General features: G+C 38.0%; 1 protein-coding gene across 1 annotated transcript in view; it reads left to right on the forward strand.

The window, feature by feature from the left end:
* Nucleotides 1–17,938, forward strand: part of insra (insulin receptor a) — a 51,439-nt gene that overhangs the window by 8,349 nt on the left and 25,152 nt on the right. The window lies entirely within an intron of this gene.

Here is a 17,938-nt window from a genome sequence, read left to right on the forward strand (position 1 = left end):
ACCTTAAGTACTTCTTTTTATTTCATTTTTGCACTTTCAAACCATCACGCAGAATATATTTACACCCTCAAGAAGAATCCCACCCGTTTTCTTCTCCCACTTATTATCCGATAATCGTTTCAAATCTTCGTTTTCACCGGCACACAAGGGTAAAAATGTTTACATTACCATAGAGTCTTGAGATGTTTTGAGAAGTGAGCGGAAAGATTTCAGGCCTGTGTGTGTGACAGACTGTGTTAGCACTAGGGATGGGCATGGTTAATCGACGATCGATTATTGATCACTAAAAATTTCGTCGATCACCTTAATTTGTTATCGATTAAACGCGCTGGTTGCGTTGCGTAGTGTGAGTGGACGGTGAACGGAATAAGGTTCCCGGGGCTGTCCATGTTACGCGTCCGCACGAGCGCGACGGTGCGCTCGGCATAGTATTCGGTGTTCAGGCGAGCGCATCGAGTATGAACGCCTCGTCCGTTTAGGGAGGTGCGCGCGCAGTCTGCGGAGATTCACGCTGCAGACTCAGAGCCACGCGAAAGTATAAACAAGACTTGACGGTCACCAGGTTGCGGTCGCGTCTGACCCCAGATCATGTCTTCAACATGCTTATCTTTCTCAACAAAAATCAGTAGACTGGTGCAGAAGTTGTATGTGAGTTACTAGTTATTTTTATGAGGCTTTGTTAAGTAGCCTTGCCTAATTGATTGTTAGGTAGGCTAATCTCTCTCACGCTCTTTCTCGACTGCCTTGGATAGGTTAAATTTTTTTTTGAGTTACATTTTGACAAAACCTGTCAGATCTAAGTATTATTATGTTTTTGGTTTATTGTAGTTTTATTGTATTAAGTTATTGTTTAACTTTGTAATGCAGCCCTTTACAAACGCTATTGCGGTAAAAGAAAAAACAGTGCGAATTATGACGGAGTGCAAACGAATGCGAACTAGCAAGGTTTGGGAATTGGAAAGTTTCACAAAACTTAAAACTAACAATGCTGTCATGTGCAATACATGCAAGGAGGAACTTGCTTTTCATGGGAGCACAACATGCATGTTGGAGCACTTAAAACACCCCCGACACAAGAGGAGCAGGTGAGATTCGAGTGTTCTCCAGCTGGAGCTAACTAACTAGTGGTAACGTAAATCTCTTTATTAGATAATGCAATACTACTAATAATAGTCATAATATTATCAATAATAATATAATAACAGTAATGCGATGATTTATTTTAAATTGATCGAGCTTAGGAGTCAGGGCTGTTTTTATTATTGAACACTATTAGTCTTATCACTCCCCTATATTTTGTTCCATAATCATAAAGACTTACAAAAGGAGATGTTAGGAAGAATATCATGGCAGTTACTTTTTCTTTTTCACACTGTAAATTAATAGGTGAATGAGAACGTTTCTTTCAGCTCAATTGTCATGTAAAAAAAATGTAATTATATTTATAATAATGATTTGGAGATGAATATTTTACCATTATTGTGTCCTGTAGTAAATGTCCCTTTTTCTGTTTCAGTTTTAAGAAAAGCAGTGGTCCTATTAAACAATGCCTAGAGAGCATTTGTATGTGATTTGAGTTGGACTGAATTCTGAAAACTTAAAGAGAATGACCTGTTTAGTTGGCTCAAAACCTGAACTGATTTTCTTTTTTAATATTATAGTAAGAATATGTATAACTCAATGTTTTAACTAATTGAAAAAACTGAATAATCATTCCAAACTTACTGATTAGCCGCCAAAATACAGTAATCGACAATTAGTCGATTAATCGTTCTAATAATCGTTAGATTAATCGATTATCAAAATAATCTTTTGTTGCAGCCCTACTTAGAGCACCGCAGCGCATATGTTCAAGTTTAACCTAACCGAACATCCAGTTTAACTTCCACAAGTTGATCGTCTTGTAATAAAGATCTAATCGAGGAAAAACGCGCTGTATTTTTGTATTTTCATTGCATTTTTAATTTATAAAAAGTTAAACAAATAACGGATTTGAATATAAAAATATTAATGATTAATTGATAGTCGATCGTTAATTCTCCCGACGATCGACTAAGAAAATTTAATCGAATGCCCATCCCTAGTTAGCAGTAATTTTGCTGGTTATTTTCAGCAATAATGATGGCCATCACCAACCATGCTGGAAGCAACAAGTCAGGTGATCAGCTGCAGTTAAGTAAGCCAAGTTTCTGTGTCAAAGCATGAACCATGTTCCAGATTATGACGCAACCGCCCTGTTTGTGCAGTAGTTCGGGGTGTGTGCGGTGCTTTGTGTAGCTGTTTGTGATTTTAACCTGACAGGATCAGTCGGAGTGGCCTGTCGCACATTACAGTCTACACTGAGATGAGGCTGTCTCCAACAGTTTGGTTCATACATTCAATTCGAAATGCCAAGGGGTGTGTGTTTGAACATATGGAAGAACTTTGCATATTGGGGCAAAGCCCTTGAGCTTGCACAATTACGTAACGCATGGGACACATCATGTAATTGTTCTTTGGACCAGGTATATGGTGTCATGTGTGTCTGAAGGCAAGACTCTGTTCTGTTTGGCAGTGGTCTTTCTGCAGCCCCATTTTAAAAAGAAAAGACGTTCCTCTCTCACTGTGTTTTCTTAGGCAGGTGTGAGCAATTCGATTTTAGGCAAAAATAGATAGATAGAGGTGGGCTGTTTTGACTTACAAATCATTTAAACCACATATCAACATGCTAAAACCAGGGGCGTAGCCAGAATTTTATTTTTGGGGGGTCCCGTCTTTAAATGAGGGGGCAACATTATTTATATATATATATCAAGTTGATCTTTCCGTGCTTTTTAAAAAAAGTGTAATATTGTACTTTGAGTTTGAGCGCCTGCCATTGTCACGGCATATTAACTCTCACGCAGAGATGAAGATGACAGCATACGTTACGCGCAACACGTTATATAAACAAATCAAGTTTGAAAATAAGCCGCATTTTACCGCGCAGCATTTTGATTGGTCAATCTATCAATCCTAATAAAACACCTTTTTTTTTTTTTTAAGCAATCAGAAATCTGAGGGGACCGGACATGTAAATGAGGCTACGCCACTGGCTAAAACCATTCTCAACTCATCGACTTTTCAATAACAGACAGCTAATTTTCATAACTCTGCTTTATCTGTTTAGTGGAGTTGAGGGACAGACTGCCTGGAGGTTATTAATGCTGGAGGAGGAATTGGCTGAAGTCCTTGTTAAGTACTTTGATAAAATCCTCGTTCGGGCTGCTTTGACTCATGTCTGCTGAGTTGCAGTTGGACAGTGGGGATGGAGTTTTTTGGCCAAAAGCACAGATTAAAAAAGTATTATCTAATGATAGAATCAGTCCCGGCCTGCTGCTTGGTTAGTGGTGAAGGACTTGTGGCTAGGGGTCCAATATTGCTGAGAGTCTGCTGAAACTTATAAAACCACAGAGCACTAAAGAGCAAAGAAATACTGGAAGATGAATGTTGTTTTCAAACAGCTTTGAGACCTCGTAGTGTTTGTTGTGTGTACCACAAGAATTATCTTCTCCGTCTATAATGGATTGGATTATGAAGGTAATGAATCCATAAAGTCCCTTTTTGAATTTTTTTTTTGTTTGTTTGGATTTTGTCAGAAAATGGCGGAATGTGTAGAGTAAGTAAGTACATTTTGTGCAGCTTTATGAGGTTTTCTTCTCTGCCATTTGGCACTTGACCTCAAAAGCTGTTGTTGCAATGCCTTAAGACATCAGAAATGACATTATACATATCTTTTACATATAAATTTGAACCTAAGATAATCTTGGGGTAAAAAACACTATGTTTTCAGTGCCTTAGTGACATAATACCAGATAAAATTGGGCCACTGACATCAGTCACGGTTGATCCGATCACAGGTGGTTGGCCGAGAAAGACTGTTTACTCTTGGCATTGGCATCACAGATATGTCTCTTGTGACCACTTGTAATCAGATTTTGTTGAGAGGAGAGCCTTTAGATTCATACAGTAGCTGCATACATCCCTTAAAGTTACTATAGCAGTATATTGCTGCATAAAAAAGACATAGAAAGACACTCTCAAATATATTTTAAACATCTTTACATTAAAATACAGGCACTGTGTTTATAATTTTTAATCAAGCATTAGTATTATGGAATTCATTCATCTTATGCAGAAGTAAGCTATCTTCGGTGAATGTGTGAGACTTTAGAGGATAGCTGTAAATAACTTGCAGAATATTAAAGTGCAGTCAACGGTAAAACTATTTGCGCTTCAAACTAAGCAGTGTATTTATCAATATGATAATAAATTAAAATAATATAATGACAAATACCAGTTTTCAGTATCAAACAGACACAGTAACCCTTGCACATTCAAGTTAAAAATGGCAAATACCATTTCATAATGATTTTTTTTTTTGCTCAGTTGTTGATTGGCTGGTAAGGAACATTTTTGCGGTTGCTTCGGGATGCGGAATCATTTTCTTTAACTCTAAAAGTGGTTTGAGGAATTAAGAGGTTTATTTCATAAAATGTTATTTCTGTATTGTATTTCTATATGCAATTTCTTAGTGTTAGCATTATCCAAAGCTTCATGAGGGCTTCTACACAACGTATCGGTTTGACAATAATAAAGTGTTAATCCCTGTGGGATTAAACGATTAGTAAAATACATTTTCCTTGTCCAATAATCCCTCTACATTGAGGACCTCACACATTCTCTCTCTCTCCCATTCTTAATCATTTGCAGAGGTCCCTCTGTCTCCAATGCCTCTATATAATATTGAATCACATTAAGAGCTTTTGTCTCACACATGACTGTCCAGCTGCTGGATTTCAACAGGGATTCAAGCCTGTCCCTCGCCCTCAATCCTGATCCACGTGGAGGGAGTTGCAGAATTGCTTTGCTTAATTCTGTCTGGAGGTGATTTGCAGCGAGTGGTCGACTGCAGCCACTGTCTGATCCAGAGAAAGAGGAAAGTTACTGAGGACTGCCAGATCAGCAGGCCTCTTGCACAGCTGCCTCTTAAAAGAGGAGGAGAGAAAGAGATAGTGAGAAAGAAGAGACTGTGGTAACTGCATGGGGATGTGATGCCAAAGTCTCTTTTGCAGATTTCCGCGGTTTTGTTGGCAGCCGTACAAAAGTGGTTTTGTTTCATATTTGGAATTCTTTTGGAAGTGTTGGCTCTGTTTTTTTTTTCCTGAGCTGCTTTGCTCAATGTTGTCTGTTAGATACAGCAAAATAGATTAAAGTCCATCGCTGTTGAGGAATTAATAAAGTCTAAAAGGCAGATGAGGCCCCTTTTTAATGAATGTTGAATGCTCACATATACCAACCAATCACACTAAACTGAATAACCAAGCATCATTGTGTTCAGCTTGTGGGGAATTGAGGCATTAAATAGGCTAATAATAAGGGGCTTTCACACCGACCGGGTTATAGGAACTAGCAAACCGGAGACTACATTTTCTCCTAGGGCTATTTTCCTGATTGCATTGACACCACCACCAGTGATGTAAGCCAACCGTCATTATTTAAAGGGTTAGTTCACCCAAAAATGAAAATTATGTCATTAATGACTCACCCTCATGTCGTCCCAAGCCTGTAAGAGCTCCGTTCATCTTCGTAACACAGTTTAAGATATTTTAGATTTAGTCCGAGAGCTTTCCCTCCATTTAAAATGTATGTATGGTATACTGTGCTTGTCCAGAAAGGAAATAAAGACATCATCAAAGTAGTCCATGTGACATCAGTGGGTTAGTTAGAATGTATCAAAAATACATTTTGGTTCAAAAAGAACAAAAACTACGACTTTATTCAGCAATTGTATTCTCTTCCTGTTCTGTTGTCAAGCCGCGTTCAGTGGTGACGTAAGACGCTGCTGACGTGTTATCTGGTGTAAAAGAGCTTCGTTCACAGTCTGAGGGAGAACATTCCTCTAGTGCAAAAGCACATTAGGTAAACGGGAACCAGTGAAGATTGATGATGTACCTGAATGTTTTATTAAAGATGCTTGTGTAATTGTGTACAGTGGAAATGGAGAGCGCATTGGAGATTTGAGAACAGTTTCAGCCTTTTTTTCAAACCTGTGAAGTTTGCTGTCAGTGTAAAGTCCATGTTTTGTACTAGATCTGTTAGGGGAGCACCGAGGCTTCTGTTCAGGCTGTCAGCCAGTGCTGAATATGCTGGGCTTCCCCCGGCACTGAATATTTTACACACATTTTAAAATGATCTTCGTTATCTGTCCTCAGAGGGGATTAGGAACACAGCTGGGAAGGAGAAACATTAGTTTGACTGAGAGAATAAAAACACTACATGTTTAAGTTTGTGGCTTAACGTCCACATCCCCGATGAAAGATTGTATTTGGCTTAGAGAATTGGCTCATTTTTGATTAGCTAGTACAGTATGCTTCTTTTTTTTATTATAGAAATAATGAGCTTTGTGTAGCAACTCGTATCCGATTTGCAAGGCTCAGTCTGGGTCATATAGTTAGTCTGTCTGCTTATTCACCCTCGTCAATGTGGAGGAAACTATTTTGAAACTTTAGCTATCCAAGCTACTAGCTACACATAATTTAAAGTCATTAAAAGTCTGTCTACCCTTTTAAAAAGTAGTTTACGACACTACAAGCTACTAACAAAGCTCAAAATAGCTCACTGGATGCTATAAGGGAGTGTTAATTTAGGAAACAAAGTTATTTAATGTACAACAGATCAATATGATTGACTATGAGATAAGGTATAATTATAATATAATAAGTTATAAGTAACAATTCCAGATCCTATTCCTATTTACAATTCTTAACGATATTTAGTTTACATAATTTCTATAATAAATCTTTTTTTTATGGAACTGGTTCTGAAGAAGAACATTTTTAAATATGATGTTTCTTCCTACATGGTTGTTTAAGAAATTAAAAGATACACACTAGAAGACACAGAAGAACTGTTGGCAAACATATAACATGAACTGCTTTTGCCTATTTAAATCCGAACAGTAAAATTTTTTTCTGCCCTGGCAGTGTATATTAATAGCAAGAAAAAAATAAAGATAAAGGCTAGAGGAAACTTTTGTTATGAAGTGTTTTTATTTTTAACACTCCTTATAAGTGTAGACCTTGATCCTTCCTGTATTTTTTCCCATGTTGAGATGACTCCAGATTCACACACGTCAGTGACCTTCACGTCTCCATCCGTTTTAATCTCTTGAGGGCCCGTAAGGGTCAATTTTGTCACCCCCTAGAAATAACTCACCTATGTTTTTTTTTATTTATGTGCGGAAGTCGGATATTATGAATAAACTTGTTGTTTCTCTGTGCTGCTTAGAAACACGAGTACTTCTGGGGTGAAAGTGAACGAAGGGGTGTATCCTATAGGAAGGACGGAGGTTAGACTATCGAGTTCCCCGTTTCCCCCTTAGTTGCCTGACACTTCGGTACTACAGGATACACTGGCGCCAGTTCAATCTCAGCATGGAACAATAGCTGTTATCGAACTTCACAGAATGTTCATCCCAATTGTTTCCAGGCATTGTTAGGCTGCTTCCTACTTGGATGTTATGAATGGCCCCAAGGGCAGTGCTCCTAGACCCTCTGACCATCACTACCACCACTATTAGACAGGAACCGAACGCTTTAGTGTGGCACGTCACTGCGGGGAGGATAAGAATGTTCTCTCCCAGAGTTCAAGTGAAGACCATGGCATGTGTTAGGATCTGCACACATGGAATGCAGTTGAATTGAGAGAATGGAAAAATGGGAGATTGGGTGGTTGATAGACCAGTGTTTCAAGACCCGAAAGTGATAGTGATGTGTCGTTTATGAACGATTCTTTCATTTTGAACGAATCTTTAATATGACTCGAGACTACCGAGTTGTCTCAGGGAGTGATTCGTTCAAGTAGTGTTACCCGCGCATGCGCATTGCGCAATCAGAAATGATTAGTTCATCTCTCGAGTTCGGGGCGAGTCCGAGTCTTTCGTTATTCCTGTCAGTCCCATTAAGTCTATGCTGTCAGACCACCGGAAAGAGGAATGATTAGTTCATTTGAGTCTTCGGGTTTGAGTCCTTCGTTCTTTAGTCACGTGAATTGTCACCGTATTGAATAGCCAAATTCACAAACTTTTTACAAACTAATTCACAAACTTTTTACAAACAAGCACGTAGATGATGTATACTATAATAGTAGTTAATTAATGTACAATATATAATAAAACACACCACAGATGCATAATATAGAAAAGAGACGGACAGGGACAATAATAAGGAATAATGGAACCTTTGTTTATAATGTTTATTGAACATATTTTGTATTTTAATGCCTATAACACAATATACATTCAGACGCAGTCAATAATACGAATCTAATGTTGTATTTGATGCGAGACCCGAGGCCACGTGAGAAAAGAACGACGGACTCAAACCCGAAGACTCAAATGAACTAATCATTCCCCTTTCCGGTACTGAAAGCATAGACCTAATGGGACTGACAGGAAGAACGAAAGACTCGGACCCGGCCGAACCCGAACTCGAGAGATGAACTAATCATTTCTCTTTCCGGTGCTGACAGCATAGACTCTATGGGACTGACAGGAAGAACGAAAGACTCGGACTCGCCCCGAACCCGAACTCGAGAGATGAACTAATCATTTCTCTTTCCGGTGCTGACAGCATAGGCTCTATGGGACTGACAGGAAGAACGAAAGACTCGGACCCGGCCGAACCCGGACTCGAGAGATGAACTAATCTTTAATCTTTCCGGTCCTGCTATATCGCATGGCACGGTCCAGCAGACAGCACAGATCAGAGTCAGACACTGACGAGTCAACAGCTAACGTCTCGAGACATGAGAGGAGGAGAACAAACCTGATAAATATGAAGTTGCAAAGGAAAGAACGTCTCGGATCAGGAGGTGAGGTGAACTATAACAGGGTCAGACTGCAATAGCCTGAACTTGAGACCCAGCAACGAATTAATACAGTTATTTCAGTTGCTTTTGGCTTTGGCTGCATTACCCTATTATTTATGTTATTTTTACTAATGTAATTAAGATTTTCGTAAGTACTAGTTGTTTTGGGATATTTAACATGACATTTTAATTATATAGTTATGAAATGACCGAAATGAACGAAAGGACTCAATAAACGATTCATTCATTTTACTGAACGAGACTCAAAGATCCGAGTCAGTAACATGATCCGAACTTCCCATCACTAGAAAGTGGGTCGTAAGACTCACAGGTGACCTCTAGAGGCCCGGAGACAAATAACAGGAGGGAGGATGCTGACAGTGGTAAACTTTTTTGAAGACAAAAAGACTTTTTCGACTCTTTTGGATGCTTGAGTTCTTACTGGGTTGATTATCAAGCTGTATACTCAAGTGGAGCCCCTCCTTTTGGGCTGAGAAAAGTCCATCGAATGCCAAAGGCATTTTTAACTCAGTCAAAACCCTTACTGCTCCTGAAATCCCAGACATCCAAGGAATTCATCATTTCATCAGTGTTTTAACAGTTTTTTATTTAAAGCTCTTCTGTGAAGATGGCTGGGCTCTTTAGATGTTCTGCACATCTACAGATCTGCTTTCATGCTGACAAATAGTGTTTTAACTAAATCATGACAATCAGATTTGATTTGTGAGGCACCTAAGCAAAATGTAAAAACAAGATTTATGTAATTTTATGGATGTCGGCCGTGTATTTGTTTTGTGGAGTCCTACGTAAGAGCTGGTGCTTGGAAAATTTATAACTGAAGGATTTGCTTTTTGGTTACAATCCTTTCTAGATTTGTTGGTTATTTTTAAGAGATCAGAGCCTGCAGATATATATTTCTACACTGGGTGTGCAATTGCAAACTGTCAGAGCATTGGCAGTGCAGTTGGCTGAAATTTCAAAATCTTTGGTTTAGTCAGTTTATAAATAATTAAATAATAAGCTGCTGTAACAAATTTTGCAGTTGACTTGTTAATTTTGTGATGCCATCCAGTTTTTCCTAAATTTTATTTCATTCTTATTTTGTTATATATCTTATTTTATTTTAGTTGTATTATGTTAGTTCTTGTCTTCTTACTAGGAAATAATATTTGAATTGGGCTCAGATATATTCGCTTAATTGGTGGTTGAAGTTTATTTAGAGAAAAAAAATACTAACACAATATATATAGAATAGATATATGCATATATCTATACATATACATTACAAAAATGACAACTGTACACATACATTTATAAACACACACACACACCCACACACACATCAGCTCGCTGTTGGTATCAGTGTATCGATACTAGGGAATTTTAGTATAGGAACAATTTCAGTATCAATGCTTATTTGATTAGTGTTTCAATCTACATTTATGTGGTACAGACCAAAAAGGAGATGGTGCTATTGTTTCAGTAGCCTTAGGGGTGTGTTGTACAGACGGATCCTTAAGCTTCAGTTTGGGGTGTGGTTGTCATAGTTGATTTGACATTCCTCTCTGCAGTTTAGAGAGAGAGAGAGAGATCTCACATGCAGCCATTAAAAGGATAGTTCACCTAAAAATTTATATTATTTTTATTGAACAATTTACTCACCTTCATGTCGTTTCAAACCGGTGTGACTTATTTTCCTGCAGAACACATAACGTGGTTATAATAGTTAACCATAAAAACATTTTTGTTACTTGAAATTAAATAAACATTAACTCAAATAAAAAAAATCATAAACCTAATGTCAGCTGAAGTATGCAAATGCAGCATTTCTTTTTTAATTTAGTTTAACTTGTTCTTAAATAAATAAAACTAAAATTGAAACTAACTAAAAAACACACAACATAACTAAAACGGTAACACTTTACAAGAAGGTTCATTAGTAGTTAATGTATTAACTAATATAAACTAACAATGAGCAATACATTTGTTACATTATTTATTAATATTTTTTTAATGTTATTTAATAAAAAAAATACAGCTGTTCATTGTTTGTTCATGTTAGTTCACATTCACAATGCATTAACTAATGTTAACAAATACAACCTTTGTATCTTAGTAAATGTTGAAATTAACATGAACTAAGATTGAAAAATGCAGAAGAAGTAAATGAATAGTTGAAATAAAGTCGTTATTTTTGTTCTTTTTTGGCCACAAAACCTGTTCTCGTCGTTTGATAAACTTAAGATTGAGCCACTGAAGTCAAACTTGGACTATTTTAACAATGTCTTTAATAACTTTTCGAGGCCAGCAAGTTTCAATTCCTCAAGAAGCCTATGGACTAGTATGCACGAGTGATCCAGCTCTCAGATTTCATCAAAAATATCTTAATTTGTGTTTTCCGAAGATGAACAAAGGTCTTACGGGGTTGGAACAACATGAGGGTGAGTAAATACTCAATCTCAATAAAGTCTCAATAAACTATTTTAACACAATGTAGGAGGAACACATTTACTACATGTTTTTTTTTTCTTTATTTGCATGATGCCCCTGTGTTCATTCATCAGTACATTAGTACGTCTGGTGTGACATCCTGACTGTCATTGCAATACTCAAATCGATGGCAATGAAAATAAAAACGTGAGCGAGTTTGATCGTGATGTTGGAGTGTTTTTCCTTCATTACGGGTGGCTGGCTGCCTAATGAAAGTGTTTACAGCATCTGTCTCGGCTCTAATGCTAGTAGCAACCATTTCACCGCCTGCAGTGTGTCACATAGCGCCATCACCTCTCTGAAACCACAATTAACCCCAAAACATAGAGACTAATTAATAGCTGTCCTTCTAGCATCTCATTACTCTGTCTTCTTCTCACAGGCCTCGTCCATAGAACGAGCGCACATCTTTGGCGTGTTAGGCTGTCCGCAGAACACTTGTATGGCCTTATTGCCTCACACATCCTCTTCAATGCGCTCAATGAATGTGTAAGCACACATTAAAACAGCATCCTGTCAGGCTAAACTGGTTACAACGACCCAAATACACGTGATAAGACCAAGAGAACTGACTGACTGCCAGCTATTGCACCAAATGTGCACTCTCTGACGCAGTTTCACTTAGTATAAGATTTCGTTTTTTGATCCAAGCTTAAATGACAATTTGTTTGGGACTCCTAAAACAGCTTAATGTTCTGAAAGGCTTTTAAAATCTTATTGAGTAAATCTCAGGTTGTGTTCATTGTCAATTGACCTTTACTACATTTTTTCATTTTGTTGTCATTTGCCTGTGATTATGTTTTAAAATAAAAGCTAATTTAATTTAATACTTTCAATTTATTGTTTTATTTATCAAAAAATGCTGGTTATTACTTCCAGTTCATTTATTGCACTGGAAATGAAAAGTCAAGTCAGGTGCATTGCATTGTGGGTGACAGAATTCAATGCATTATGCTCTCTTATACTGATCGTTTGGGCTAATGTAGTAACTTGGTATTCTATGCATACTAATAATTTGCGTACCGTGCACAGGATACAGACTGTATACTGCTGAAATAATATGGGGTCGTTCGCAAAGAACGAGTTTTTCCATTCCACTGCACTACTTTTCCATTGTTTTCCAATGTAAACACGCACAAGATGGAGATAACGGTTGCGCTCTTGTCTTGTGTCTTTTGCAGCGTCTCGAGCATGACACGGCATTCTAAAAAATGCAGTGCTCAAGTTAAAATCAGTTACATTTTTAATAAACACATCTTGAGACCTTGGGCCCTATTTTAATGATCTGAAATGCAAGTGTCAAGCGCGAAGTAACTTCGTGGGCGGGTCTTGTGCGCTGTTACTATTTTACCGGCGGGATAAATGACTCTTGTGCCCAACGCAAGTTTAAAAGGGGTTTGTCTGAAGTATTCATTATCATCATTCAAGTATTCATAACAAGCCTCATTATTCTTAGGTGTGGTTTGAGCGTAACGTGGAATAAACCAATCTGAGCGTCATCCAACATATCCTTTAAGAGCAGGTGCACATGTTGCATGGCGGATTGATATTATTATGCCGGTTTTACCAGCCGCGCACAAGGAGCGGTTCACAGCCGAGGAGACCAACGTTCTTGTCAGGGCAGTGAAAGACAGAGAAGTGACGTTGAATGGGTATTGGAGAAACCCACCCAAATCAGCGGCGGAAACATTATATACATATGTGTATGATCTGTCATTACTACAATTAGCCTGAAAAATTTGGTAAATGTGTAAGCTAGATTTAGGCCTACATTTTCTTCATGGACACCACAATGATTTCCCTCATGTGTTAATATTTTTCCATGTTATAATGTATGATTTGCAAAAATAAAAATTGCTGCATCTGTGTTGATGAGAGAATCAAAGTGTATGTGCATTGTGCACCCGGTGCATTTATGGCCAAGCATGCGCACTTAAAATAGCATAACGAAAAACGCGCAACGCGCCACTGACTTAAGACTAAGTTAATTCTGGTTAGTGGTGGAATTGTTTTCTGGAACTGCAAATTAGCAATAGGGAATATATTTGCGCCGAAACACCTCCTTTTTGCGCCGATCCACCCAGGGAGCGCAAGTTCATTTCCTAGTTTACCGACGTGCATCTGTGGAGGGAAAAGCCCACTTTGCGCGGGTGCAAAATAGGAATGATATTAATGTCAGTGTGCAAGATATGGCCCCTTGTGTTTTTCCCCCCATTTTACATTTACAATAACTTAAGACAAAAATGACTATGTATACGTGAGTACTTGCAAAAACAGATATTTTTAAATAATCCTCTGAATCTGACAGTTGATATCACAAACATTTATATTCCACTGCTGTAATATTTAGTGGCTGAACAGAAAGCTCACATCTTTGTAAAATGAAATGTCAAAATAGCAATACAATCTTATGGCTCTGTAGAATGAGTTTGTTTAGAAAAATATTTATAAAGTACAGTGTTTACAGGATGTATTGAAAGCTCTTTGTCTTTGCTTTACTTTTTTTGTAGTAAGCTTAGCTTAGTCTTAGTTTGCATTCTCGTCATACTTTATAAGAGATTATGATTTGTACATTCCAAATTATAGCATGTTGTAGGTGTTTTGTTGACCTGGTGTTCATGCTGGCTACAATCCTTTTCGTAGCCAGTTTTGTTTAGCTCACAATCCTTTTCAAGCCAGTACTGGCAGAGCATTTAAGAAAGTCTTTAGGAGGGACCAGGGATGAACCAGGTGGGCTCTGGTGGGTCTGGAGTCCTGCCGGAGGGCCAGGGCAGAGCCAGGAGCTTGGTTGGAGTCAGCAGGGCAGGCAGCACAGGCAAGGCAGGCATCAAGTGCAGAGCTGGGCTGGGGCTTCCACTGACTGCAGGTGGAAGAGGGGAACAGTCAGTGTGGTGGAACTCCGTTTGGGGTGGGGGTTCAGGGCTTCAGGCTCCCCATGATGGGATACAAAAAATCCCAGAAGCCAAGATTCCCCAGCTTCTCAATCTCCCACAGGCTAAGAGGCTAATCGAGGCAGGTCTTGAAAACCTCCTTGATATCTGGCTCATTGTAGTCCTCATGGTCCACCCACAGGTGAAGTCCCTCATGTCAGTCCCTTGCTGACGGATGTAGCGAGAGTGTGCATGCTGGATCAATACTGTAGCTGACGGGTGGAAAGTCCAGTGGTGGGAGATAGAAAAAGGAAGATGCCGGACTCGATGCAGATTAATGGGCTTAAATTTTTTAATTAAAATAAAAAATCTGGCAAAAAATAAGGACTGCAAACACAAGAAGAAAAAATAGGGAGCAAACAAGGGAGGACAAGTGGGGCAACTAAACCATGTAACGCTATAATTGCGTAACAACATGGGTGGGGCCAGACAATAGACAGGAGAGAACATGGCACAAGGAAACACATGACAAGCTCACACCAAATATTCCGAAAACACGAGCACATGGCCAGCGAACACAACACACGTGGACAGAAAAGTGTACGGCCCGGTTAACTCTAAACCGCACGCTGACATGACAAGACCCAGCGCACGAGAACGAGCGAAAGCTCATCCTGTGCACTCACAAAAACATACCAACACTCGAAGCATGAGTGTCAGAATCCTGACACATAACCGAAACCAAACTAGACACGAGTGCCGGAATTCGAACACCTGCTCCGAACATGAAACAGGGAACACAGACAAGAGAGCGCACTGCTCGCACAGAGACAAGACAATACAGGAGTGTCAGGGCTCTGTCACAAAAACAAGAATAAGCTAGACGGAAGTGACGAGCCCTGACAGCCATAGCTTTTTTTTTTAAATACATTAATAATTTAGCTAGATGTCAATTCAAAACCTATGCGATCAAGAGGTCTATGATATTAGAAATGTACCTCTTTGTATTATTTATGCTTTTAGTGCATTATTGAATATGCTAATTAAATGCAGCGATATACTTCAAAATGGATTGAATACATTTTTTTAAGCTGTCACTTGTCACAATAGCTGACTAAAACAGGGTTATCAAGGGCATTCTGAGACTATAGAATTGTTTAACCTTTGATTTAGTGGGTCCTATTAAATCTCTCTAATGTGGAGCTGTGTAATGCTGAGCCAGTCTCCCAGTCCTTTCTTAATAAAATGATTGTCCTACAGGGATGTTTTTCTAGCTCTGCACAGTAACTTGGGAACTTTGAGGAGTCATCAGGTGCTTCGTCACCTCGCTGACTTTGGGTCTCAGTGTCCTCAATGTTAATTTTATATTCTTCTTGAGGGTGACAGCCTCAGAGGTCTACAGAGAGTTCATCGGATTTTATGGCTTGCTTGCCCTGTCATGCACTTTGAACTGTGACACCTCTTGTAGTCATGTGCCTTTCTAAATACAGCATGCATACTACAGTTTTTGAGAAACAAACTGAGTTTAATTGGAAAGTAAATGCTGTGAAATCTAATGTAAAATATTTATTCTGTTTAATTTTTAAAGGGATAGTTAAATTAAAAAAAGTCAAAACATTAATTATTGATTTAAATTTTTATGTGAACTGCTTTAATGTGTTTCCTGAATCTTTATGCGGCAGTGTGTTTTGATTGATAAGAAAGAAAATCATTAAGATTATTTACAAGTCTGTGTATGTGTGTGTGTATATATATATATATATATATATATATATATATTTGAATAAAAGCATAAATTCAATCTGTTAAATTCAATAAATTCAATAAGAACCCTTTAGGGCTTTTTGTAATCAGGAAAAAGGTTCTATATGGAACCTTTTGGGTTAATTCATTATCATTTGTTTTTGTCCTTACCGGATTAAATATTTCATATTATTGACAAACATCAAGACCCTAAAATGTATATGAATGCATGTGAATGATCACAAGTTCAAAATATGCGGGTTACAAAATATTTATATCATTTTATGTAGTTAATCAAAATCACACAAAGAGTGCCATTTCAGTTTTTCTCCTCAAAAAATCTGCATGATTAAAAAATTTGATATTAAGTTACTACAACAGTTTAATAAACAATAATTTAATTACAACTACAAAATGTTGCAGAATAATGCAATATATGAATGAATAATAGCCTATAAAGAACCTTTGTGCCAAAAGGGTTCTTTCTTAACATTCATTATAGAACCTTTTTTTAGCATAAAAGGTTCTTTGGAGTTGAGTAAAGAACCCTATGGTTCATATATAGAACCCCAACGAACCCTTTTTTCTAAGAGTGTAGGTTTGTTCCATAAGCCAGTATTAAATTAGGTTTGTGCTAAAGATTTTGATGATTCATTAAATTTTGAAGCTTGTTAAAGGGATAGTTTAACCCTAAAAATTAAAAAGATTCTGTCACCATTTATTCACCCCATGCCATTCCAAAACTCTATAGATATTTCATTAGAATTTTCATTTTTGGCTGATATCCCTTTTAAGTTTCTGTTACTTATATGGTTTTCTTGCTATAGCCTTTCATATCAAGGACCAGAATATAATACATAAATTGTAAGTGATGAGACTTAATAAACAATACTTTTTTAATAAATATTTTTTTAACTTGGTCTAGCTATCAACAAGTAGAAAACTCTAGCAACTGCGCGTATTTTACATTTACGTCATCTACGTATTTTACAGGCAAGAACTACTCAGAGAATTTTTTTCTTTCTATTGTCAGAAGCATCCAAGGCAGTTTGCCAGTATATTGCCGTTGCAGCTACCCTGCTTTTTACCCTACTCTTTCCAAGAAATCCTTTCACCCATCTGTTGTATTATAGGGGCCCCCTTACTGTAGTGCAGTCCTCGAGATATGAACCTTGAAATTTGTCCGACTAGTGCACAGTGCGCAGTTTAATTTCATAAATTTCATAAACTTTGCTGCATGTAATATGTACATAATGATAATAAGAAAAGACTTTCCATTGAAAACACATACAAAATACATGAGGGTTTGCGTGTGTCGTGTGATTAGTTTTGGTCTTAGCACTGAATATTTTGGCTTCTCGGAGGAGGAGTTGAATCTCGTGGCATTTGACCCAGTTTAAAGACAAATCATTTTGAGAGATATCTTGTTTGTTTTTTCCTCTAAAAGTTGTTAAGGTGTCTGTTTGTCTTGCTTTAATCTTTTCTTAGGTGTTTATTTGCACTGCATTTTTTTTTGGGTACATTTCCTAACCGAAACTGTTGTTGGGTGCTAATTACATATTATAATGTGTCTTAGTGTGTGTATTTGCGGTGGCAGAGTAGATTGTGAGAGTGTTTGCCGACGTGTCAGAAATCGGCTGTCATAAAAACAATAGCTGAACTCTCTAGTGCTGCCTTTTCCTGTCGTACAGTTGTGTGTTTATAGACTGAGCTAAATGTGATCTACGTCCAACAAGAGGACTCTGCTTTTGCTGGGGTCAGATTCTGTGTCTCGGCGCCAAAGGTAAATACTCGCTTCCTTTCACACACCTCTCATCTCTTTAACACCCCTTCCTTTCTCGCTCTCTTTCTCAAACACACATGCTCTGCATATTCTAATGGAAGTTTATCTTCCCAACTCAAGTGTCTACGCATAGGTGTAGGTGGCGTTTCTGCTCGTGCTGAAC

Source organism: Pimephales promelas, chromosome 5, assembly GCF_988280905.1.
Source record: "Pimephales promelas chromosome 5, fPimPro1.hap1.1, whole genome shotgun sequence".
Classification (NCBI taxonomy): Eukaryota; Metazoa; Chordata; class Actinopteri; order Cypriniformes; family Leuciscidae; genus Pimephales; species Pimephales promelas.